The sequence below is a fragment of the Eleutherodactylus coqui genome, chromosome 5 (assembly GCF_035609145.1).
Source record: "Eleutherodactylus coqui strain aEleCoq1 chromosome 5, aEleCoq1.hap1, whole genome shotgun sequence".
In the NCBI taxonomy this organism is placed as follows: domain Eukaryota; kingdom Metazoa; phylum Chordata; class Amphibia; order Anura; family Eleutherodactylidae; genus Eleutherodactylus; species Eleutherodactylus coqui.
This window is the reverse complement of record NC_089841.1, coordinates 275586118-275611999: the sequence shown is the minus strand read 5'-3', so window position 1 is coordinate 275611999 and position 25882 is coordinate 275586118.

Sequence of the window (25882 nt, the reverse complement as noted above, 5' to 3'; positions counted from 1 at the left end):
ATGTTTGCAGCAGTAAGGGTTGTGAGTGTTATGGTCCAGACAATCAGAAGTTGGGGCATGCACTTTGCCTCCACCCATTCTGGTGCCCAGCAATCCCAAATTGTGGGCGTGCCTTTTGTCTCCACCCATTCTTCTGGTGGAGACAAGATGCACCAAAATGACCAAAGACATCTGAACTGCAAGTTTCACAGAGACAAGAATTAGCTGGAGACGTCAGGAGGGACTGGAGCAGATGGAGAAGACAAGAAAGGAGTCCATAGGATGGCACCGGTGAGTCACTCAGCGTCATTGTGTCCGTGTCACATCAGTATTGCATTCACATATGAGGTCCGCTGCAGTCTAGTTTTCTATACTACACCTCCCAACATGTACCTTTGTCACACTGGGAGTGGTAGTTCCACATGGCAAAATCCTCTACAGCACATGATGGGTTGCCAGTAATGCTTTGTATACACAACTTGACTAAACCATTTTTCGTTCTCTCCTATTCTCATTTTCCCTTTTTTGGGTTCTCTCTCCTGTTCACTCCCCTGCTCTAGGATACCCACGCCCTTTGTTAGCCACACCCTCTCAGGCCCCTCCCATCACCATGTGAAAGGCTCTCCCAGGTTGACATCCCTTTTGTGACTCTAAACAAAGCATAGGTATGCCGACATATTTACTGATCATGACGGTCACGCTTCTGAGTGGCAGTTACATGACATGACAGTTATATACTGTATATATTGTATACAATTTGGGAGTTATTCATGATGATTCATGGGCTCATGTGACAGAGGGATAACTTTGTTGACACAACTTTGAGTGCCCTTTAAATAAGCTAATGCACCTTCTACTCTAGTTGGCAGCAGACGGACATAACCTGCAATACCCTGGTGCCCATACTGCGGTTATATTCGGCTTTATGGGGTTCTTTGTGAGAGTGGGTGACTAAATCTTTAGCTAATTAGGCAAAATCCCCCCTGAGCTCATTAGGTCTGCTCCGGAGAATGGGTTTAGCTCTGACATTTTGCAGCCTCCCTCCCAGTGTGTAAGTGTTTGACCCACATGACTGTGCCTCCCGCCCCACCCCAATAGTCCTGGCACAGATACTGAAAATAGAAGCTCCATTTTTCTAGTGACACCTAGTGATAGCTATCAGCCCGAGCCGGGACGTGGCACTGTGACATTGTGCGCAGCATTAGAGGTCAGAGGCTGCGTGTCACTGGGGACAGGAATAAATAGAACCGCTCCTCCTGTCCAGGGACTCACGTTTCCAGGGCTTACAATCCACCACTAAAGGCAACTAATAGAATGATCTTGTTATTAATTAAATTAGTGCTAAAGATCGATTCTTCTTCTCCTTCGGTCAGATAATGCACGTTTCTGGATTTATGGGCTTCAGCTTCTTGCCGTCTCACACAAACGTCCCATCTGTAGGATACTCATTTCTTCGATGTGTCCTGCTATGTATTCACGCTGCATGCACAGACACAACCCTCCTGGTGAGGGCTAATTAAACATATGGAGTGCTGGCCTTCATCTGATCACTGAGCGTCTCGCATCTGTTTTGTTGGTGCGAGCTGCAGATTTCTCCTTTAGGTCATGGCCATTCTGTGCAGCGGCGCCCACCTCACTAATAGAGGGAGGACCCCCTTGTAGAAGGATACAAGGACAGGATTTGTCCTAACGAGATAACGCCTATAAATGCACTTTCACACACGTTGCCATAATCCGCCGTGATGAAACTGCATTAGAATCTGCATGTCTAACGTGGATTTTGATGCAAATTTGCAAATGTCTTAAATCTGCTGGCAATTCCGCATCACAATCTGCACTTAAGGGCTGTTTCAGACGACCGTATATCGGCTGGGTATTCGCGCCGGCCGATATACGGCATCTCTGTCTGCAGGGGGAGGAGGCTGGAAGAGCCGGGAGCAGTGCTCTGAGCTCCCGCCCCCTCTCTGCCTCCTCTCCGCCACTCTGTACTATTTTCAATGAGGGGAGGCTGGACGGGGGTGGAGCTAATTCCCAGGAACTTAGCCCCGCCCCCGTCCCGCCTCCTCTCATTGCAAATAGTACAGAGTGGCAGAGAGGGGTTGGAGAGGAGGCAGAGAGGGGGTGGGAGCTCAGAGCACTGCTCCCGCCTCTTCCAGCCTCCTCCCCCTGCAGACAGAGATGCCGTATATTGGCCGGCGTGAATACCCGGCCGATATACGGTCGTCTGAAACAGCCCTAAGGCTGGTTTACATGGGCCGATGATCGCTCAAAGATCGCTCAGAGGACAGTGTGAGTGACAGCTTTGAGCGATCATTTTGCATAAAAATTAATTGGTATTTAAGTAGCTACTTGGCTACTTAAATACCAATTAGGGATGCACATGAAGCCTTCTCTGAACCCAGCAGCTAATAGCCAGAGGCCCTTATCTGTGCTCAGATCCTTTGTTCTCCAGCTGGAAACAATGCTATCAGCGCTCCCCATGCAGAAATGCTGATAAAAGTGAGTGAGGATTTTTAGGTTGGACTGAAAAGCAGAAGATGAGCGCACATTTACACGCACCAATTATCGCTAAAACGATCGCCGGTTAGCTATTTATTTTTTTTAGCACTCATCGGCTGCTGTGAATGGGCCTTTAGACATTTGGTGTGTATTTTGATAACGGAATATTCCGGTGAACGAAAGCCGACGAATCATCCAATACGCAGCGTCCCCACGGTCTAAAACTGCTTGGAATTACTGCGGATTTTTGTCCTTCCTGCCTTCTTGTGTAAATGCGCAATCCACATATATCATGCATATTCAGTGAGTATTGTTAGCGCTCCCATAGGTTTACAGCACGCTGTGGGGTTTTTTCCCACATACATGAAACACGCCTGTTTGAATGATCCAGTACAAGTGAATGGAGTATCAGCACTGTGTAATACGCAGAGAACATACACTCAGGGGTTTTCTGTGCCATTTTTTGAGGCTCACATGAATATGAACCCCAATCGCGGCATGTCAGGATAACTACATCCACGGGGAAATGGCATGTTACCAAGCGCAATACGGGGCCAAGGCTTTGTGAGGGGTAAATTCACGTTTATGCCTTATTGACTACAGCGACTCCATTTTGTATTCTTTGCTTTTGCTAAATACATGTATTTGTACAACTTTCACTTTTGAACTAGAAGAATGTTAGACCCAATTATAATAATGATTTCGAATCCTTATCAGCTTCCTCTCTCACATGCATTCTTTCCCTTGAGAAAGTTCACTCCTTTCTCTCAGAAGTGTTCAGGAATGTTTTGTTTTGTTACAGGTGTCACCGGACATTGATATATTGTTTATGTAGGAGACTTCTCTAAAAGATGTGTAATGCTAATTAAAATCTGCAGATGCTATGTAACCTTGGGCATGCGCAGTAATCAAATCATACGTCAGCAAACTTTTCCCTATAACTTCTGTAATACTCTGAATAAACACACTTCACTCTGACAACTCATCCAGCATGTGGTTGTCCATTTGTGTCGTCTATGGGTACCCATATCTCAAGACTAATCTGGAAGCAGACAGCATCCGCTCTACGGTCAAGACTTGATTGACCCCCCACATTACTTGGCGCAACCAACGAGGGCCAGAATTTAACTCCTTACCTGCAGCCAATATCTGACAACCCTGCCTGCCGACCATCCGGACTAGGGGACACGGGACCTCAGATCTACAAAACACCGGTGTAAGGTAAGCCATTGACTTATCACTCAAAGATCTGAGCCCCCCTGTCTCCAAGAGCCACGTGTCGACAGAAAGGTTTGTTGCTGCATGTTTATAGGATACTTCTGCCTGTGTAACTTACGGTGTTCTTAGTAACCGTGTTAGACGGAAAGAACCCACATGTGTATATTGCCATGCTGTCTGCTGGAACCATTGAATTGATAACTTTCTGTTGTACTCTGACTGCCGCACTCATTTTCCTAGCTGTCATTTGTTATAAGATCACAGAGGCTGCGTATAAAGGTGAGAGGTGGTTTCCTCTCTCTCCATAAAAAGTCTACTAGTAAACATCCGTACCCTGCCAGCCGTAGGCTTGGCAGAAGGGACTGTGTCCTGATCTACCCGAAGGACTGAGGTAGAGACAGCGGACACCAAGTCCATAATACTAATAAGTGAATATTAAATATTCATACCCTGCCAGCCGCGACCTGGCAGAAGGGACTGTCCTGATCTACCCGAAGGACTGAGGTAGAGACAGCGGACATCAAAGTCCATAATACACATTTGTGTCCTGCCCATAGTACACATTTGTGTCCTGCCAGCCGCGACCTGGCAGAAGGGACTTAAAAGGTCATCGCGACCGCCAGATTTACCGGTGAATCAAAAATGGCAAGTCCAATTATTAGTATGGGGTCTCAGTTCTTGACCCCTATTGAGATAATTAGGGAGAGAGAGGGGGAGGACAGTTATAAACAAGCCCGTAAAGTTTACCAGCTGATAGGGCTTAAAAAGGCAGGAACTTTCAACTATGAGTTCTGGCGGCAGTACGGAACAAAACACAAGAAAGCTATCAAAGATGCCAATCTAGATAAAGGAGTAGAGGCCATAATCAAATATAGTAGAAAGGCAAACGTAGAACGGTGGGATTGTGAGCCGGTGTTTGAGGGCATACTTGTGTATGCACCCCCGGTGCGTGATCCGACCAGAATGCACCCGATTTTACCAACCGCAAGCAGCTCTGAGATTCTTCCTGAGTATCAGAGTTGTACCGCTGCAACTCCACCACAAGAGCCCCAAAGAAAAAAACCTTATTGGCATTGTCCCAGGTGCGGACAACAAAACCCTTTACAAAAACAAACAGCTTTAACTATGTGTAAACAGGAAAAGAATGAAACCGTTGAATGTTATTTTGGCAGACTAGAAACAAAGGCTAGAGACATGGGTCTCACCCTCTGTACAGATGAAGTGTACTACCCAATGATGTGTGAAGCGTTCATGCAAGGCATTGGCCCATCATTGGCAAGTAAAATAAAAGCATGCACCCCTGATTGGCAACAAGCCAAGCCCGGAGACTTGTATAAAAAGGCAGTAGGGTTTGCTATGGATAAGAAGCGCCCTGCAGTGGCGGTCAAATACTATAGCAACCAGGGGGGGAAGGTGCAGCCCCAAGACAAATCCAAAAACAAAACACGCAAGTGTTACAACTGCGGCAAGGTAGGCCACCTGGCCAAGCATTGCCGCTGTCCCAAGAAACCTTGTAACCAGGAGACGGATCAGGGCGCCACTCCCAGCGACAGCGCCGCGTCGCCCGAATCCGTCCCAATGAAGTCCCGGCGATCCAGCCCCAGTATCCCTACCGTGGAAACAGAGGATAGAGGCACTCAGACTCTCGAGCCTGTTTCCATATGAAGTGAGGAAGTGCCCTTCCTTATAGACACTGGGGCTACAAATCCTGTCTCAAAAAAAAAAAAATAAAAATTCATGTGAAATAGTAGAAATGTTTAAGGCAAAGAGTATGCCTATATGGAAAAGCAAGTTAGAGAAATAACAAAGGACAGACAAAGCAAGTTAGAATTTTGGGGATCTGAGACCCACAAAGTCTCACAGATTCAGAGATAAGCAAAAGTTGGTGAAAGTATGTTGATAGAAGGAGTAAGATACGTGTAGATACAGTAGTTATCAGAGAAAGAGAATTCTTTTATAGTTTGTGTCCCTAGGGACATAAAGCAAGTTCATGTAGAATCTGTGAATAATTATGTGTCAAATAACCGATATTGTGTGTCTTCATGTTATGTAATCTAATTTTTTGTCATACGTTTGGTCTTTTGTCCTTTTTTTTTTGTTGTGTGAGCGTTTAACTATTCCTCTGCCGTCCAGGTTTGATTGGTGTGGTTTGGAGCCTGGATATTCTGGCTGTTTTCCAAAAATCTTAGTTCTGTTCCAGAGAGATAGAGGAATGCGTGCCTCTCAAGGCCAAAAAGATTAGAGTGGAGAACACTGAACGAGTAACCCTGCTTGCTTGAATAGAATGAAACCCGTAATGAATCCAATGAATCTTGCTGTTTTTGCTGTTCTTTGTGTAAATGTCAGTTTTGTAACTGGTCGGACGTGTGCATAATTGCTAAATGTGTGTTACAGTTGCATCATACCCTTACGTCCTGTGTGAACTCTTACTAATATTTGAATGAGACTTGACCGCATGAACGGATGAGAATTAATGACCCGTGTTCAGACTGTAATGTATGCATAATGTGTGTGATGTAGGCGCTGTGTGCTGATAATTTGGCAGCCTGCCAACAAGTCATAATTATACTGTTTCTGAGAATGCTCTATAGAAGAAATGTACGGACGGCCATGCCTGTACTTACACCTGCTGCCAAATTCCGCACCTTTCTGGGCCTTGTTTTCATACTGCCCCCATTGGTCCACTTTGTTTTCGCTCTTATACAACTACTCATTCTTTTCTTTCACCCTTTTATACTTCATCTGTTGTTCTTTTCTGTACTGAATTTTCTGACCAGGTGACAGTATCGACACAAAAGCACAGGGGACGACCACGGCCACCTGGATGCTACTCAGAATCCAGTGGCTCGAGGAGCTCCCTCATGTGTTTGTGCGGTGGCAGCAGTACAGGCAATGGTTAACAAATCTTCGGAGTTGGTCTTGAACCAACTCCCCCTAGTGGTCCTCACCCCCCCATGACACCCGGAGCATATACACGCAAGTGCAACCCAAGCACTTATTTCTGGCCCGTCAAATCCAGCTACAATGTGCTCTTGTCATTCTTCTACTACTTTGAACTCGGTTACCCTTCCAATTAAGTACCCTAGTTCAAAAGGGGGGGAGAGAAGATATAGGTGATCTAGGTATTGCAGGTCAGCTATTTTTAAAGCTATTTTTGAATTTTAAATTTTAAATTTTTTCTTTTCCCTTTTTACAACAAGGTTATGATCTATTTGAAATAGAATACCAGCCTGATTGTCTAGCGGTAATCGGTGCAAGGGGCTTCAGAAGTGCCAATTCAGCTGGCAGAAACTGAACCGCTTGAGGTAATGTTTAAAGGGTCACGATACCTCACTCGCTTCCTTATGCTGGAAGGTCCTGAAAGCATATTGAGAATTGCGTGATGGGACCCTTGGGAGGTTGTATCAAACTTCACCCGTCCGGTGAGGCTTGTATACACCCCGGGTCTGAAAGTCACCCGACCTTATGTCGGATGGCAGCAGACCAAGCGACACCTCTACCCGTCCTCACTTTTACGTACGCAGAGGAACAAGCTCTTAGCCCCCTTGGTCCGTCAGTACCCCCTGGCACATGTCCAGGAAGATGTAATTGTAGACACTGTCTCTTCTTTATGTCAACTGAAAGTTTTTGTTAATAATGTATATTCTGAGTTGTTTTTGTAGATGGTACCAGGGTAATTGATGACTCCACGCTGGATAAGCAGTGATCACGCAACAAGATGTCCTAAAAGCAGAATGCCTCCGCATGTCCCAGGACAGGAAGCGGAGTTACAGGCCCTCGCTGAGGCGTGTGGAGTGGTAAAAGGTAAGACGGCAAACATTTACACTGACTCCCAGTATGCATTTGGCATAAGCTCATGACTACGGCCTAACATGGAAGGCCAGACAGCTTGTTAAGAATGGTGCAGCGGTGACCAAGTGGAAAGCTCACACCAATTCCTACAGCAGAGAAACAAGAGGCAACGCCATCACAGATCACACAGCAAAGGCAGCGGCCCTTAAGCCGTGGAAGAAAAGAAGAAAAGAAGAATTTAACAATAATCTTGGACTTTGAATTACTTTGATACAAACATTGGACTTTGATATGCTAAAAGACTTTACAGTTACAAGCAGCAGAAATGGGACGGTGAATGGCGAACAGTCAACAGAACTTGCCCACCAAGGTCCCTGTGCCCCATGATGGCCCAGCAAATGCACGGAAAGACACACCTACCGGGGGTCCAGATGTCCGCCTTGAGGTCGTGTCCTCTGGCCTGCTTCGTCGCCTCCGGTGCCGTTCCGGCATGACGTGCCCACAAGGGTCTTTCTGACTTTATTCCTGACAATGTTGCCTCCTGTGGCTAGAAACGCACTGACGCCGAAATCTGCGATCTGCACGGAGCCGTCTTCGCCCCGGGGAATGTTTCCAGCCTTAACATCCCTGTGGATCTGGCCGTTCTTATGCAGGTACTTCAGGCCTTCTAGCATCTCCTTCAGCATGGTGGCGATGCTTGCCTCATCCAGCACTCCGTTCCAAGCAGCAATGAGATCGACGCTTGAACACGGACGGGTGGCTCCTGGGTTTCCTGTAAGTTGCTGCATCATCACTTGTCCAATTTTGCATGACCTTTGCCGTAAGCAACAGGGCAGAAGTAAATTTGCCACATAACACTTGCCTAGACCACTCTACCCATTTCAGGGATTGCAATTTGACTACACTCAGCTCCCACTTATTGGGAAGTATGACCACGTGCTTGTTGTTGTTGATGTCTTTCCAGGTCGGAGACCTACCCTGTTATCAAGGTAAATAAGCAGGTAATCGTACAGGAGCTGATGAATGAGGTAATCCGCAGATACGAGGTACCGGAAGTGATTGACTCAAACAAAGGTACACACTTCACACCTGCAGAGTTTAGACAAAGTTAACAGACTAAATGGTACGCTTAAGTTAAAAAAAGTGTTGTTTGGCTTTATGCCAAGATTGGGACTGTATCATCCACAAGCCCTGCAGCAGGGCTATGACATAGTAGCCGGATATGTAAAGCGCCTGTGTGACCAACTAATGGTAACCCAGAATCTAGTCTTTTTCTCCCATTCCAGGCCCAGACAACTTAGAGGGATCTCATTCCCTACTACCTGGAGATTGGGTGGTCGCAAAGAGACGTGTCCGGAAATCCCTAGGGCCCAGAGTCAAAGGGCCCTGTCAAGTCCTGCTGATCACACCTACTTTAGTAAAGTTGAAAGAACTGTTGTTTGTTTTAGGACTAATGGACTTTTCACGCCCTACCTTTGTCCCCCCCCATGAGAAGGAAAATGAAGGACATTTTGTTTATTGATGGATTTTTGGACTCTTCACTCCATGCTTCACCCTTGTGAGAGGGTGCAAAGGGACAATGCCCAAAACCACCTTGTTAGGCACCACCAAGTACTGTTGGACTTGTACACACACCTAGTGCCACTGGTTTTCCTTTCTTGGCTGTTCCTGTTCCGTCAAAAGAACTGTTTGCATGGACAAATGAAAACTCAGAAACCAGAGATAGCTGGTGGGGTAACACATTTAGTGCTTTGAACCCTGCCAATTGGTTTTCTGGTTTAGGAGGTTGGTTTATGGGGATCCTACAAAGTATATTACAAGTTGTGATGATTTTATTATGCATTTATAGAGCAATTAAGGTTATAATTTCATGTATTTCTAAAAGTACTGAAAAAGCTTTCTCTTCGCCGATATGAATCACGTGTTTATGGACTAGGAGTCATACTTGTCTTGACCCCATGTCCAAAATGGGGGAATGTGAGGGGTAAATTCACGTTTATGCCTTATTGACTACAGCGACTCCATTTTGTATTCTTTGCTTTTGCTAAATACATGTATTTGTACAACTTTCACTTTTGAACTAGAAGAATGTTAGACCCAATTATAATAATGATTTCGAATCCTTATCAGCTTCCTCTCTCACATGCATTCTTTCCCTTGAGAAAGTTCACTCCTTTCTCTCAGAAGTGTTCAGGAATGTTTTGTTTTGTTACAGGTGTCACCGGACATTGATATATTGTTTATGTAGGAGACTTCTCTAAAAGATGTGTAATGCTAATTAAAATCTGCAGATGCTATGTAACCTTGGGCATGCGCAGTAATCAAATCATACGTCAGCAAACTTTTCCCTATAACTTCTGTAATACTCTGAATAAACACACTTCACTCTGACAACTCATCCAGCATGTGGTTGTCCATTTGTGTCGTCTATGGGTACCCATATCTCAAGACTAATCTGGAAGCAGACAGCATCCGCTCTACGGTCAAGACTTGATTGACCCCCCACAGCTTACAGCCCAGTGTTGCAGTAGCCTAAGGGCTTCTACCCACCAGCGGTCTCCTTAACGCTGTGATATCGCTGCATTTATTTTCAATGGGACTTTCTAATGTTAATATTAGAGATGAGCGAGCACACTGGTCTGAGTATTAGGGTACTCGAGAGGCTCGTTATTCGAGACGAACACCACGCGGTACTCGAGTCAATTGCATTTCCTTCCCCGCATGTTTAGCGCCATTTTTAAGCCACTAAACATGCGGGGAAGGCATTACCACTTCCTGCGGTGACGTGCCAGCCCTGTACACATCTACAACAGTTTGTGGCTGGCGGGATCAGGTGACCACCGAGTACTTAAACTGGTGCCGCCCGTGGCTCGCCTCAGACGCATGCTGGCAGAAGTTAGGGAAAGAGCTGCTTAGATAGGGAAAGTGTTAGTGTAGGGATTAGGTTGCGGTTAGGCAGAGATCCTGACTACAAGAACCCAACAGTCCTTCTTAGGGCTACTCCTCTCATTGTGTGAATTAGCATTTTGGCTGGCTGGGAGCAGTAGTGCACCATTTTTTTTTTCAAGCATCCCGGATGTGTCGTGGATTTACTTTGTGTCCAAGAACTTATTCAATTAGGAATGTTTACACCCTTCCAGATTAATTCTGAATTGATTATATGCGCATAAGAAGTTTTCCCACTGACACAGGTTCAGCATGTATAAGCTTCCTCAATTCTGCTTTAATGTTGGGCGCGCAGCCTCTTTTAAAAGAGTTTAACATATCTGCCCATCTGGGCGGGTCAAAGATTACATAGATACAACGTATTGTTTAATTATTGGATAAGCATCTTGCAATTCTTCCATCCTCCGGTCATCTGTGATTGGCCATCAGGTGGTGGACGAGATGAGTGGGTTGTCTTGGACCCACGTGTGGTTCCTTCGATATGATTGGATGTTACATCATGAATTAGTAATTGCACAAACCTCCCATGTTATTTGCATAAGTTTCCAGTAAACTTGCTTGGGTAATTATTGCAGTATCTAAAAGCGGTACTTGTCTCAAGCGCGGTTATCCATGTCTGATCCTACTTCTAAGGGTGCGGGCAGACGAGCGCATAAACGGCGCGTTTTTGCGACCAAACGTATATACGTGACCATCTGAGGCAATGGTTTTGAATGTATTCGTTCACATGGGCGATTTTTCGGCGCGTAAAAACGGCAATTCGAAAAAAAACGGAACATATGCGACCGAAATACGCGCCAACGCATATTCGATCGCCGAAAAGACCGTTTGCAAAGTAGGAACAAACGAAAATACGCTTTCTAGCTCTGGTCGTGATCGGTGAAAAACGATCGCTCGGGCGATTATACGTTGCGCTCGTGCGAACGTAAATACGCCTACGCTCGTCTGCCCGCACCCTCAATTTGCAAAACAGATGGAAAATGTAACATGTTTACACTATATATTATCTTGTCAGCGTTTTGAGAACAGAAGTTTCATTAAAGGAAGTATTGCATATTGCGTAAATGTAAGAACAGAAGCAAACATGACATTTGGTTATACCGAGTGTTAACTCATGAATACAGGTCCAATGTCCACTACAAAAGGCCCAAAACCCAATATAGCTATATTGGGTTTCCACCACAGATGTATTCTGCCCACTGGTAGAGGTTTTATGCTGTGTACCGCCAGGGGTTTACACACAGTACATAGGAATTTACCATTTTTAATTTACATTTTTTCTGTCCTTGCTCAGAGTCTATAAGAGCTACCAATCTCTGTGTGGTAAATTAGCCATAGTTCTCATCGCTATACAGTGGGTTCATTTTTTTGTGGCCCTGTGCAGAGTCTCTCAAATCTACCAGTCTCTGTAGGCGGTAAATTAGGCCTAGATATCAGCGCTATACAGTGGGTTAATCTTTTCTGACCCTGCAAAGAGCCTTTCAAATCAATCAGTCTCTGTAGGCGTGAATTTGTCCTAGGCATCAGCGGTATACAGTGGGTTAATCTTTTCTGGCCCTGCTCAATGCATCTCATATCTACCAGTCTCTGTGGGCCGTGAATCAGCTATAGGTATCAGCGGTATACAGTGGTTTAGTTTTTTCTGATCCTGCTCTATCCCTTATACAACATGGTGCAGACTAGGGGTAAGGGTCCAGGTTGAGGACGTAGACGTGGATGCGGGCATCCGAATGAGGGTGTGGGCAGAGGCCGAGGTCCTGGGCTGGGTGAAACTGTGCATGCTGCTGAGGGATTAGTAGAGCGCCGCGTATCTCCCCTCCCCAGCTTCATCTCACATATTACAGGTCCGCGTGGCAGACCATTATTAAAAGCACAACAGTGCGATCAGGTGATGACGTGGACAGCGCATAACGCCTCCAGTACTTTATCCAACACCCACTCACGCCAGCCCAGGCACTGCACCTCTGAATCCTCAGGCTGCTCCTCCTTCCTCCCAGCCTGGTCACTCCAGGAAAAGGGGAGATTCTGAACAGGCATTCACCCAAGAACTCTTCTCGGGTCCCTGCCCTGAGTCTGAAAAAACAGTTCCACAGCCACGTGACGAGTTTGTCGTGACCGATGCTGAAACATTGCAACTTTCACAGACTCAGGGTGATGAGGCTGGGGACTTCCGGAAACTGTCTCAAGAGCTATTTGTGTATGATGATGATGAGATACAGTTGCCTGTCAGAGAGGTAGTAGTAAGGGCAGTAAGTCTGAGGGAGGAGCAGACTGAGGAGTCAGAGATAGAGCCGCTGGACGATGAGGTGACTGACCCCACCTGGCTTGCAAAGCCTACTGAAGACAGCGCTTCAGAGGGGAAGGCAAGTGCAGCAGCAGGACAGGTTGGAAGAGGCAGTGGGGTGGCCAAGAGGAGAAGCAGGGCCACAGCAAAAAATCCACCAACTGTTCCCCACAGCACCCCCTCGCGGCAATCCTCTGTGCAGAGGGCTAGGTATTCGAAAGCCTGGAGGTATTTATTGAGAGTGCGGATGACCCACAAACAGTGGTGTGCAACCTGTGCCGCACCAAGATCAGCCGGGGAGCCACCACTACCAGCCTCACCACCACCAGCAGCATGCGCAGGCATATGATGGCTAAGCACCTCACGAGGTGGAACGAAGGCCATTCACCACCTGCGGGTCACACCACTGCCTCTTCCCCAGTGTCACAGCCTGGCACATAAATGCCATCCCCCTCCCAGGACGCAGGCACGAGCGCCTTCCAGCCTGCCCCCACACCCTCACCTCCATGGTCCTCCACTGCCTCTACCAATGTGTCCCAGCGCAGCGTTCAGCTGTCGCTAACCCAATCGTTGGAACAAAAGCGGAAATACGCGGCCACCTACCCGAATGCACAATTTTTAAACGTGCATATAGCACAACTACTCAGCCTGGAGATGCTGCCATACAGGCTAGTAGAAACAGAGGCTTTCCGCAACATGATGGCAGCGGCAGTCCCTTGGTACTGGGTCCCCAGTCGCCACTATTTTTCCCGGTGTGCTGTCCCCGCCCTACACCAGCACGTCTCACACAACATAAACCGTGCCCCCACCAACGCGGTTACTGGGAAGGCCCACTTAACCACGGACACGTGGACAAGTGCTGGGGGGCAGGGACACTACAACTCCCTGATGGCACATTGGGTGAACTTGATGGAGGCTGGGACCGAGTCTGACTCTGGGTCAGCTCACGTGCTACCCACACAGAGGATTGCGGGTCCTACCTCAGTGAAGGTTTCTCTGGCTTATTATGCCACCTCCTCCTTACACTCCCCCTTCTCCTCCACCTCCTCCACCTCTCAATTACCACGTGTGAGCTTGTCACTGGCAGTCGGAAGCTCGAGGCGCTGCAGCACTGCTATGGGGAAGCATTAGCAGACCGTGCTGAAACTACTCAGCTTGGGAGAGAAAAGGCACACCGCCCAAGAGCTGTTGCAGGGTTTGACAGAGTAGACCGACCAGTGGCTTTCGCCGCTGAACATCCAACCAGGCATGGTCGTGTGTGATAATGGGCAGAACCAGGTGGCGGCTCTGCAGCTTGGCAGACTAACACACGTGCCATGCCTAGCCCGCGTGTTCAATCTGGTGGTTCAGCGATTTTCTGAAAAACTACCCCCATTTGTCTGACCTGCTCAGCAAGGTGCGTCACGTGTGCGCCCATTTCAGGAAGTCCACCACAGATGCTGCCACCCTCAGGACACTGCAACATTGCTTCCAGCTGCAAGTGCACCGACTGCTGTGCGACATGCCCACACGCTGGAATTCTACGTTGCACATGTTGGCCAGGCTGTACAAGCAGTGTAGAGTCATAGTAGAATACCAGCTGTAACATGGCCAGCGGAGTGGTAGTAAGCCTCCGCAGTTCTTCACAGAGGAGTGGGCATGGATGGCAGATATCTGCCAGGTCCTCCGAAACTTTGAGGAGTCTACACAAATGGTGAGAGGTGATGCCATTATCAGCGTTACCATCCCGCTGCTTTACCTGCTGAGAAGTTTGCTGCTAAGCATAAAGGCTGACGCTTTGTGGTTAGAACAGGAGGAATGGGGATGACAGTATGTCACTTGATAGCCAGACCACCCTCACGTCTGTATCTTAGCGCGTATTGGAGGACGAGGAGGAGGAGGGGGAGGAGCCTCAGGAGGAGGAGGAGGGGGAAGAGACTGCTGCCAACACTGCAGGGGGTACCCATGCTACTTCCCTCACATCTGTTCAGCCTGTATGGGCTAAAGAGGAGGAGGAGGATCATCCCCCTAGTGAGGACAGCGTTGTGTTGCGTACTGAGATTCTGGCACACATGGCTGACTTCATGTTAGGCTGCCTTTCTCGTGACCCTCGCGTTAGACTCATTCTGGCCAACCAGGATTACTGGGTGTTCACCCTTCTCGACCCACGGTATAAAGAGAACCTTTCCACTCTCATTCCCAAAGAGGAAAGGAGTACGAGAGTGATGCAATACCACAAGCCCTGGTGGAAAAGCTGATGCTAAAGTTCCCATCTGATAATGCTAGCGGTAGAGGACGTAGTTCAGTGGGCCAACTGGCAGGGGAGGCGCAGGGATCAGGCAGCATGTCCAGTGTAGGCAGTTGAACAATCTCCAAGGCCTTTGCCAGTTTTATGGCTCCCCAGCCAGACTGTGTCACCACTCCCCAGTCAAGGCTGAGTCAGAGGGAGCACTGTAAAAAGATGGTGAGGGAGTACATAGCCGATTGTACCACCGTCCTCCGTGATGCCTCTGCTCCATACAACTATTGGGTGTCAAAGCTGGACACGTGGCACAAACCTGCGCTGTACGCCTGGGAGGTACTGGCCTGCCCTGCCACTAGCGTCTTATCAGAGAGGTTGTTTAGTGCAGCTGGGGGAATCATCACGGATAAGCGTACCCACCTGTCAACTGACAGCGCTGACAAGCTTACACTCATTAAGATGAACAAAGGCTGGATTTCCCCAGACTTCTTTTCTCCACTGGTGGAGAGCAGCGGAACCTAATGATTCTTACAGCTGGAACAGGAGAACCAATACTTCCTCTATCACCCCAAAAAAGGGGAGAAGTTGCTTGGTCTATCCCTCTCTGATCTTCCTCCTCCTCCTCCTCCTAAACCAGCATGTCATCACGCTTAACAGCCAATTTTTCAGAGGGCCAAAAGGCTCTGTTAAAACTTATTTTTTCGGAGGGCTGCCTCCAGGCTCTGTTAGCAAATTAAGCAACTACGAGCTCTATCTTTAAAAAATGTTTCTGGGTTTCACCTGCACCGTGGATAAACCAATTTATCAGGGGTACACCTGTACTCGTGGTACACACATTTTTGCGCGCTTCGCCTATACTCACAGCAAACCAATTTTTCCAGGCTTTGCCTATACTCTTAGTAAATAAATGTTTGAGGTGTTTGCATATACTCTTGGTACACCAATTTTTCTGGGAGTCTGCTATACTCTTTGTACAGAAAGGCTTCAGGGGCTCACCTATACTCTGGCTACAGAAAGGTTTCAAGGGTCCGCCTGTACTGTGGGTACACAAGGGTTTCCCATAGCGGTGTTATGCTATCTGACACATACACAGAATGAATTGTCCTGCTTTGCCCATGACAATTTCTTCAGTCTTTGGAGTGATCAAAGGAACTGTAACTGATTTAATGAGACTTTCACAGGGTCATTGTATACATGTGGTGGCAACTTTGGGAACACCTCCTGCCTAAAAGAAATCTTCTATTTTAGAAAGGGTTGCTGAATTTTGCTGATGCTTGGAAGTACTAGCATCTGAGTCCGCTTTATGCCCGCGTTAGTTGAGAGTGTGGGCAGAGGCCAAGGTTCTAGGCGGGGTGCAACTGTGCCAGGTTTGGCCAGTGGAATTTCTTTGTGGTTCATCCAGTCGTTGGAGCGATGAAAGGAACTGTAACTGACGGCACATTGGGTCAACCAGGTGGAGGCTGGGACCGAGCCTGACTCTGGGCCAGCTCACGTGCTTCCCAAACAGAGTATTGTGGGTCCTACCTCGGTCACGGTTTCTCAGGCTTATTATGCCATCTCCTCCTCCTGCTTGGGGTCTGGGGATCAGCGCTGGGCAACATGTATTATCTCTCGTGCTACAAAGCACCACAGTTATCCGAGATACTGGATTGGAGCGTTCACAGGAAGCGTTAGTGATTTCATGAGACATTCACAGGGTCACTGTATACCTGTGGTGGGTATTTTTGCAACACCTCCTGCTTCAAACCAATCTTTGGTGTTAGTATGTGCTGCTGCATTGTGGAGATGTGTAGAAGTGCTGGCATCCGAGTCCCCTTTATGTCCACGTTTGCGGCTCCTGACAATTTTGTGACAGAGGGGGCACGGGATTGGAATGATGATCGGACGTCAATTTATCATCAATTCTCATCAGCATTGTGGTCTATCGCCAACACTTTCAAAGAGGGTCGCTGCCTGGCCCTGCCAACCCTCTGCAGTATGTGCCTCCGGTTCCTCCTCATGGCAGACGCACTTATAAATAGACATGAGGGTGGTGTGGCTAAGAGGCCAGCGTGTGGCATGAGGGCAGCTGAAGGCTGCGCAGGGACACTTTTGTGTGCGCTGTGGATGCAGGCTCGTGCTGAGGATTGGACAGCAATGCCAGCATGTAACCCAGGAGAAGAGGCAGCGGTGTCACCCGCAGGCGGTGATTGTCCTTTGTTGCACCTAGTGTTGTGCTTAGCTAAGATGTGCCAGCGTGTGTGCCTTGCTGCTTATGGCCTGGCCCAACTAAATTGTTAGGGGGGTGACAGCCAGGCTCTTTACCCCATTTTGGCTTAATAGTGGGACCTGGGAGCCTCAGATGCTGCCCCTGCCCTGCCCTATCCGTTTCTGTGGTGTTTCCATGACTTTCTGATGTTTTCTGGTGTTTGACGAGTCATCAGCTGCGATCGGGCGGCAGCCTGCTTTGTGGGAAAAGATAGCGCTGTAAAATGGGTCATTTGTCCTTAAAACACCATTTGTGAAATCAGCATCTAGTGCAGCAGTCATGTAAGACCCCCACTCATCAGTCCCAGCTCCCCAAATAACATGACTTTAGTGCTCTGCTGAACACGTCACTTCCCTCCTCCGAAAGGCGTGGAATCTGACTGTAAAATCCAGCCAATCCACATCCCCCTCGTGGCGACACAAGCATCTTGTGTGAAGCCGCGTGCTGCGCCACAATATTCAAACATCATTCATGACATCTTGCACACCTCTGGGACATTACAGAGGACAGTCGTGCTTAGTTATGTGTCTGTCGTAAATTGTAGCTATTCAAGGGTAACTGACTTTCATAATCTTCTTATCATCACTGTCCGCCCCTCAATGTTATATGACATGGGCTTACATCCTGGCAGTGGGGTGCATATCGCACCAGGATGTAAACTTATGTGGGATCAGAAGCTGAGCCCATGCCGTCCTGCAGGGGGAGCCAGCTGTTACTGCAGCCCCCGCTGCAACACAGGAAAACATCGATCTCTGCTGTTAACCCCCTATATGCCGCGTCATCATGGAGGACCGATGGGTTACATGTTAACAGGGTTCCAGATACTGGTGGCCAGGCCTGCCATTGCCTATGATCACTATTAAAGCAATAAGGCATTGCAGTACAGAAGTTATAGCCAGCGATCATGGCTGCTATGGTTCAAGTCCCCTGCAGGGACATAAATAGATGTAGAAGAAATTGCTAAAAACAGTGTAAAAAAAAAACAAAAAAAAACATACCTTTTTTGCGTTCTTTCCTCTGTGTAAAATAAATAAAACATGTAAAAAATCCCACATATTTGGTACTGTAACAACCTGTACATTAAATTGAACATATTATTTCATGCACAGCAAAAACTAATAAACACACATCAAAAACAGAGGCAAAATGTTTATTTTGTTCATTTTGCCTGCCAAAGAGTGCAAAAAAGTGATAAAAAAGCCATATGCATCACGACTGATCATGATGCACTGAATCCGCACCCATATACAGTTTCTGGGCTATGTTCACAGAGTGGAACAAAGAACATGAACCACTACATGTGGAATAACAGATGGAGAGGGGAACTTTCCCTATATGACTGAATGAGAGACCATACCTGCCGATAGCAGATAGCTGATAACGCACCAGACCCACTATCCTTGGTCACTCATTGTCTCTACCTGGGACAGAAGTAAACAACTGAGTAAGAATACAACTACCACCAGTAACCACAGTACTTGGCTTCAGATGAGCAGAGAAATCGGGAGACCAAGATCCAGCTCAGATTCCAACAACCATCATATGAAGACTGAGAATAATCAGCACAGGTCCACTGCCAAGACCGGAATAAAAGTCCTCCCTAATTGCTAAGCAGGTGCAACAGGTAGCAGAACACTCCCATAGACACTCCACCAGTGCTAGAGAAAGCTGAGAGGAAAACACAAAACAGCACTAGAATAAACCAGACCTCCATGAATGAAAACCAAAAGCTGCCACAACAGTATGTACCCAAAAATGGTACCAAGAAGAACTACAGTTCGCCACGCAAAAACCAAGCATTCATACAGCCACATCGATGGAAAAATAAAATAGTTATGGCTTTTGAAAAGATGAAAATCCCACCAAAATCGTTGCATCCTTATGGCCAAAATAGACCGTGCCCTTAAAGGGGTTTTGTCATTAGAAAAACAAAATCAATACTTCCTATTCCTCCCCATCAGTCTTCTTACCGCATTTTGGGATGAAACTGAAAGGGAGGAGACACAAATTAGATATTAGAAAAAACTTTCTGACAGTGAGGGTGACCAATGAGTGGAACAGGTTGCCACGGGAGGTGGGGAGTTCTCCTTCAATGGAAGTCTTCAGAGGCTGGATAGACATCTGTCTGGGATGATTTAGTGAATCCTGCACTGAGCAGGGGGTTGGGCCCGATGACCCTGGAGGACCCGATGATCCCGGAGGACCCGATGACCCCGGAGGACCCTTCCAACTCTACTATTCTATGATTCTATGATCTTCTCCTCCTCGATCTTCCATTAGCTGCAGTTTACTTCCTGCAGGGCAGTAAATGTTAAGAGTGACGTAGCGCTCACTGCCTAGCAGAGAATGCTGAAGCATCAGCAGCTTGCTTTAGCACGCATGCGTGATATCTTGCCGCAAGTGTTTCATATAGTATATTAAAAAAACTAGTGGTGAGACATCGCGCATGTGCAGTCATGCTAAAGCAGGCTGTCGAGGATTCGGCATGGTCTACTAGGCAGTGAGCACTACGTCACTAGTGACCGGGTACACGGACCTGCAGGAAGCAGAATGCTGGCAAAGTATGCTACGTCACAGGAAGAAGAGGGTCCGGTCGGCTGGAGGTGAGGTGACCCTGAGGACTGCAGAAGCCAGGAGAAGATGAATAATAAGAAGATCTGTGAGACTGACGGGGAGGAACAGGTAAGTATAGAATCTTTGCTTTACTGACAGAACCCCTTTAAGGGGTTAATAAGGCGTTATTCAGGTGCCCCATTTAACCTGCAGACCACGGTGTCTTTAATGGTGATGAGTTTAAGACCACAGGAGGCCCTTTATCTTCTGCTCTTGAAATTTCACTCATATTTCCGGATGGATGAATAGTCGTTAAAATTCCATTTGCTTGGATCTAGATAAGAGACTGAAGGCTGAAAGTGACAGCTAAGCTTCATCATGTCCCGATATCTGGGACAACGCTGTCAGAGGTACAGTGCTGCCGATGAATGACTTCAGAAGCCTCAAGTCACACTTTTCTTCAGTTCTTATTTACTTTGTATCTCAGATCATTACAAAGTAGCAAATCTGTCATTTAATCCATTGGCCCGGCCTTTACGTCATTCTTCCAGCATCGCCTTATTCATTTCTCAGTGGATCGATGTGTGTGACGGTCCAAGTGACAGGATGTACATTCTTCTATCCATTATCACTATACATGTAATAGACACAAAGTATAGCTTGTACTTGGAGAGCCTTCTAACAAGGCTTATGTGGAAGCATAGGCTTAACTAGAAATGTGGGGGTCCAACAAGCATTTCATCCAGATAAAGAGAGGAGTTATATGGAAGCATCCCCTTTGGCCCTACCCCTATCTGCGTTGGAGGCTCAGCTCAGGCATAACATGCTGGACAAAAAGTTATGCATGCAGGACTCTTTCATCTGGTAAAAATGCCGGCCAGCTGCAGGAACCAAACGGAGCGCATTATAGTCAATGGGGTCCGTTCGGCAGTTTGGTCCCGTTATGAGACAGATCTGCTCATCCAGGGGATTGCATTTTCCTGCTACCGTATTGGAGCAGGAAAGCGAAATCCCTACCAGATGTAATTTTAGCTTTGCCTGAATGTGGATCTTGATTGGGTAAAATACCAGTTGTAAGGAACAGCCAGCACCAGCATTGTATAGAGCGGGATCGGACCACGATCTCCCTTCATACGTACCCTGAACTTGCAGGACGTAACTGTATGTCCTGTAACGTTAAGCAGTTAAAGAAAGAAGGAGCTGTTACCTGTGGTGGAGCATGCGGGCACCCAAGGACATAACGTAAAGGTTATATTAAAGGCAATTTCATATTCCAGTGACACAAAAGAATCAAACATCTGGGAGCACGAATTGATAGACCCTTGACCATTTGATAGACTCAACACAGGTCTGAGTAATTCTCAGGGTTTTATGATGGGGTGAGCTGCGGGATCTGGTGCAGGACAGAAGGGCCTCTGAACTGACATCAATTAACCCTTTCCAATCCAATTTTGGATTCTATGTTTCCTAAAAGGCTCTCTCTTTATGCTGTTATACAACGGTGCCATCTGCTGGCTAAAGCCAGTGTGTGCGCCAGGGAGGCTCTGACAGCAGAGCGGCTGGCAATAGACGGTAAGAATACCCTGTCAGACGTCTTCTGACATTGGAGCTGTACAAGCTTCAATCAGAATGTAGGAAGGCGTCAGACAGTGGATTGGAAAGGGTTAAGTGACCATAAAAAGCTCTCACATTTTTATCTGTAGGCAAATTAAATATTTCCTAGTTGGCTCATCCTGTTATTATTGTAAGTGCAAACGAATCTCACTGTGTGCCCTTTTATGTGTACATACCGTACTCACTCCTGTGGATACATCCTATCAGAGGACTGATGAAGAAACTGAAGTCGCTTTGAAAGCTTGCTGTAATATTTCTTTTTGTTAATCGTCAAAAGGTATCAGATCTACGAGATTTCTACAGTTCACCATGATGGACAATCATTAATGGGTTGTACCAGAATACACTTATAAAAATCTTGGTGGGGGTCTTACTGCCGAGACTCCCACCTATCCCGAGAACAGGGGTGCAATGTTTTTTATTTTTATCTTGTATCCATCTACCTTCTTCTGTCATTTTGACATTCTATGGAAAAGAGGTCTGGGTGGGAATCTCTAGACAGCTTCTGGGCAATTGAGCTAGAAATAGACTAGTTCTTTCTACAGCTGACGTGTGTTAATTCGGAGCTTTATTTCAAATTACTATCGACTATGCTCTAGACATAGAACTATCTTGATACACATGCCTACCCGAAGTTCTGTGAAGTAGCAGACTCTAATTGGGGCATAATCTTACAAGATTTGAGCAGGCCTACCAAACCCCTTTAACTAAGAGGCAGCCCTATATCTCAATCTCTGCCTCTTGGGACAAAAAGGGAAAAAAATACTTTCAGAACACCAGCTTAGCGCCCCACTATGAACATACAAGTGGGACGCTGATTGAGCTATCTCTGTCTTTGATACTACGAAAGCTTAGGACAGAGACCTATAGCTCAGCGTCACTCTGTAGACTTAAGTGTGACGCCGCTTTAACCGTACATTTCGGTATTGATATAGACCTGACTCAATCCCTGCCTTTGGTAAAAATACCTTCAGGACATCAGCCTAACGCCCCACTACGAATACACAAGTGGGACGTGGATTGAACTATCTCTTTCTTTTACACTATAAAGATTCAGATAGACACCTATAGCCCAACATCATTCTGCATACTTAAGCGGGACGCCGCTCTAGCTGCATATCTCGTTGGTGTTAAAGACCTGACACAAATCCACTAAAGGCATTGGCTGCTCCCCAATATATCTGCCGAAACAGTTGTTCTCTCTACGTCAGGACACTTGTTTCTTTACTACCCCGTCTATTTAGACTCTACAATCTCGTCCATATAATTCTTAATGCTCCTGATGATCCACCTAATCAAGTGGTGAAACGCGTCGAGCAGAAACGAATAATAACAGAGTATAGAATTAAAATTGTAGTTATGGGTCTGGAATCTGAGCCCCGTTAAATCTCATGTATCTTTGAGAAACTTTCCTATGAAAGACAGTCTTTGGCTCAAATACTAGTGCCAAAGGCTCACCTGTGAAACATTCTAAGATTGGGATCAATTTCGACTCTCATATGAGAAGACTCGAGTTATTGAAACCAATTCCCTTTTTTAGACAGTTGCGAAGAAACCCTAATATAGCTGCCATTATGAAGCTCACTGGGTGTGTTTTGATCACACAACACTACTAACCAGTGACAAACCAATTGGCAGCCGTTAATACATAATCCCTTTGGATTTGGTTGATCCACAATATCTCCTATACCCATCCTTCTATCATTGATGTTACCAATTGGGATAGGAATTTCAGTGGTTTTCAACCCTAAGGGTCCTATATGTCAGTTTTCAACGCTTTGGATCGTCTTGGTCATGTTAAAGACACCTTTTTCAACAGACCAATAACTGCGTTACCTGACACTGAGTCTCAGCAACTGCGCCTTATGTGTTTTGACGTTTGTCACATTATTCTTTTCTTTGTTGTGCCCCTACGTGTTCTATTTTAATTACCTTCCTAATAAAATTATTTCTTTTATTCTAAGTCACCACTGTGATAGGGCCTTATACGTAATTCTTGGAGACTTTTTTCTGACTGCCCCCTCTGTGAATTAAACAAGTCATGCCAGACTAATCTAATTTCCTTCTATGACAGAATCACTGACTGGGTTGATCAGGGAGATGCGGTGGATATAGTATATCTTGGCTTTAGTAAAGCATTTGACAAAGTATCTCATACCATACTTATTGATGAAATGACCAAATTTGGGATTGACAAGACAACTGTTAGGTGGATTCACAACTGGCTGAGTGATCGGACTCAAAGAGTGGTCATAAATGGCTGCACATCCAAGTGGAAGAATGCAACAAGTGGGGACCACAAGGCTCTGTCCTAAGCCCAGTGTTGGTCAACATTGTTATAAATGATCTGCAGGAGGGAATTGTGGGAAACTGATCAAATGTGCCGACGACACAAAGCTAGGAGGGATAGCTAACACTAGGGAAGACAGAGGAGCAAGAGAAGAACAGAGCTGCCACAGTCTCTGAGGAAAAAGGCAGCAGTGGACACTCCATTGTCTACCAATGCTATACACCACAATAAAGTTTTATATATATATACACACACACTTTGAGTAAAAAAAAAAACAATACAGGCCCTAGAAGAAGCTATAATTTTGCTGAAAGACTCGTCCTGCAGTCCCATCTCAGACAGATATGTAAAAGATGAGAGTTGTGGTGATTAGATGGACGGTCTTGTCACTTGAGGTCCTAAACGTGGTTCTCCCCTTGGCCTATAAAATGCTCTCGGAGGCTCCTTGTGTGTAGTGACCTCTTCTTCCGCTTGTAGAGCTTGTTGACTGCTAGACACCTCTATGATGCAGAGAAAAGATTTCATCCTGTTACCAGAGGGGGGCGCATTATTGGGGTGTGAGAAGCTGGATGGTCGTATCAATGAATTGTCCCCCACCGGGACCATTCTGACCAGACTGTGAGGAGGTGTTGGGAGCAGTGGATGTATGAGGACACACAAAGTGACCAGGCTCAGGACGCCCCCTACAGAACACCAGTAGAGAGGAGCGTCTGACCAGACTGTTAGGAGGTGTTGGGACCAGTGAATTGGGGCACACAAGGTGACCGGGCTCAGGACGCCCCCTACAGACCACCAGTACAGAGGAGCGTCTGACCAGACTGTTAGGAGGTGTTGGGACCAGTGAATTGGGGCACACAAGGTGACCGAGTTCAGGATGCCCCCTACAGACCACCAGTACAGAGGAGCGTCTGACCAGACTGTTAGGGGGTGTTGGGACCAGTGGATGTATGAGGACACACAAAGTGACTGGGCTCAGGACGCCCCCTACAAACCACCAGTAGAGAGGAGCGTCTGACCAGACTGTTAGGAGGTGTTGGGACCAGTGGATGGGAGCACATAAGGTTACCGGCTCAGGACGCCTTCTACAGACCACAAGTAGAGAGGAGAGTCTGACCAGACTGTTAGGAGGTGTTGGGACCAGTGGATGTGTGAGGGCATACAAGGTGATTGGGCTCAGGATGCCCCCCTACAGACCACCAGTAGAGAGGAGCGTCCAACCAGACTATTAGGGGGTGTTGCGACCAGTGGATGAGGGGAACACAAGATGACCGGGCTCAGGATGCCCCCTACACACCACTAGTAAAGAGGAGTGTTTGACCAGACTGTTAGGGGGTGTTGGGACCAGTGGATGTATGAGGACACACAAAGTGACTGGGCTCAGGACGCCCCCTACAGACCACCAGTACAGAGGAGCGCCTGATCGTCTGACAAGCACCAGCAGCTCCAACTGTTTTTATTGTCCACTATCCAGAGACAGGAGGCACCATCGTTACACCCCTTTGTCTGTTGGAACCATTTGCAAGCACTTGGCTGTAGGACATTTGGTTTCATGGCCCCCATTCCATGTACGGCCCCTGACACCCACCATTGTCTCAGTTTGCTGTAGTGTTATGAATGATGAAACAGGATGCTATAAAGTGGAATTAAGTTGTTTAGTTTGGTCACTGACTGTTCGTGTCTGGAGACTTCAGAGTGAGCGCCTCAATCCTGCCTTTGCTGTGAAGCGGCACACTGCCCCCTGCTGGTGTGACAGTCTGGGGGCCATAGTATATGACAGTCAGTCATTCCTAGTAGTGGTACGAGGAACAATGACAGCTCAGCTCAAGTTTACATGATAAAAAAAGTTGTTATAGCAAATGTGGAGCGATATGTGGCAGGATACCATATGGAACCTGTATGCCTCCATGCCCATATCAAACCTTGTATTCAAGCTACAGGGTATACAAGAGGATACCAGAGCCTTCACACCCACCAGTATCACATCTTGTATCCAAACTAGAGGTGGTACAACCGAGCCTTCATGCAAACCTATATCACATCATGTATCCAAGCTAGAGGTGGTACAACAGCGTACTAGAGCCTTCATGCCCGCTCGTATCACATCTTGTACCCAAGCTAGAGGTGGTACAACAGGGTACTAGAGCCTCCATGCCCGCCCGTATCACATCTTGTACCCAAGCTAGAGGTGGTACAACCGGGTACTAGAGCCTCCATGCTCCCTGTATCACATCTTGTATC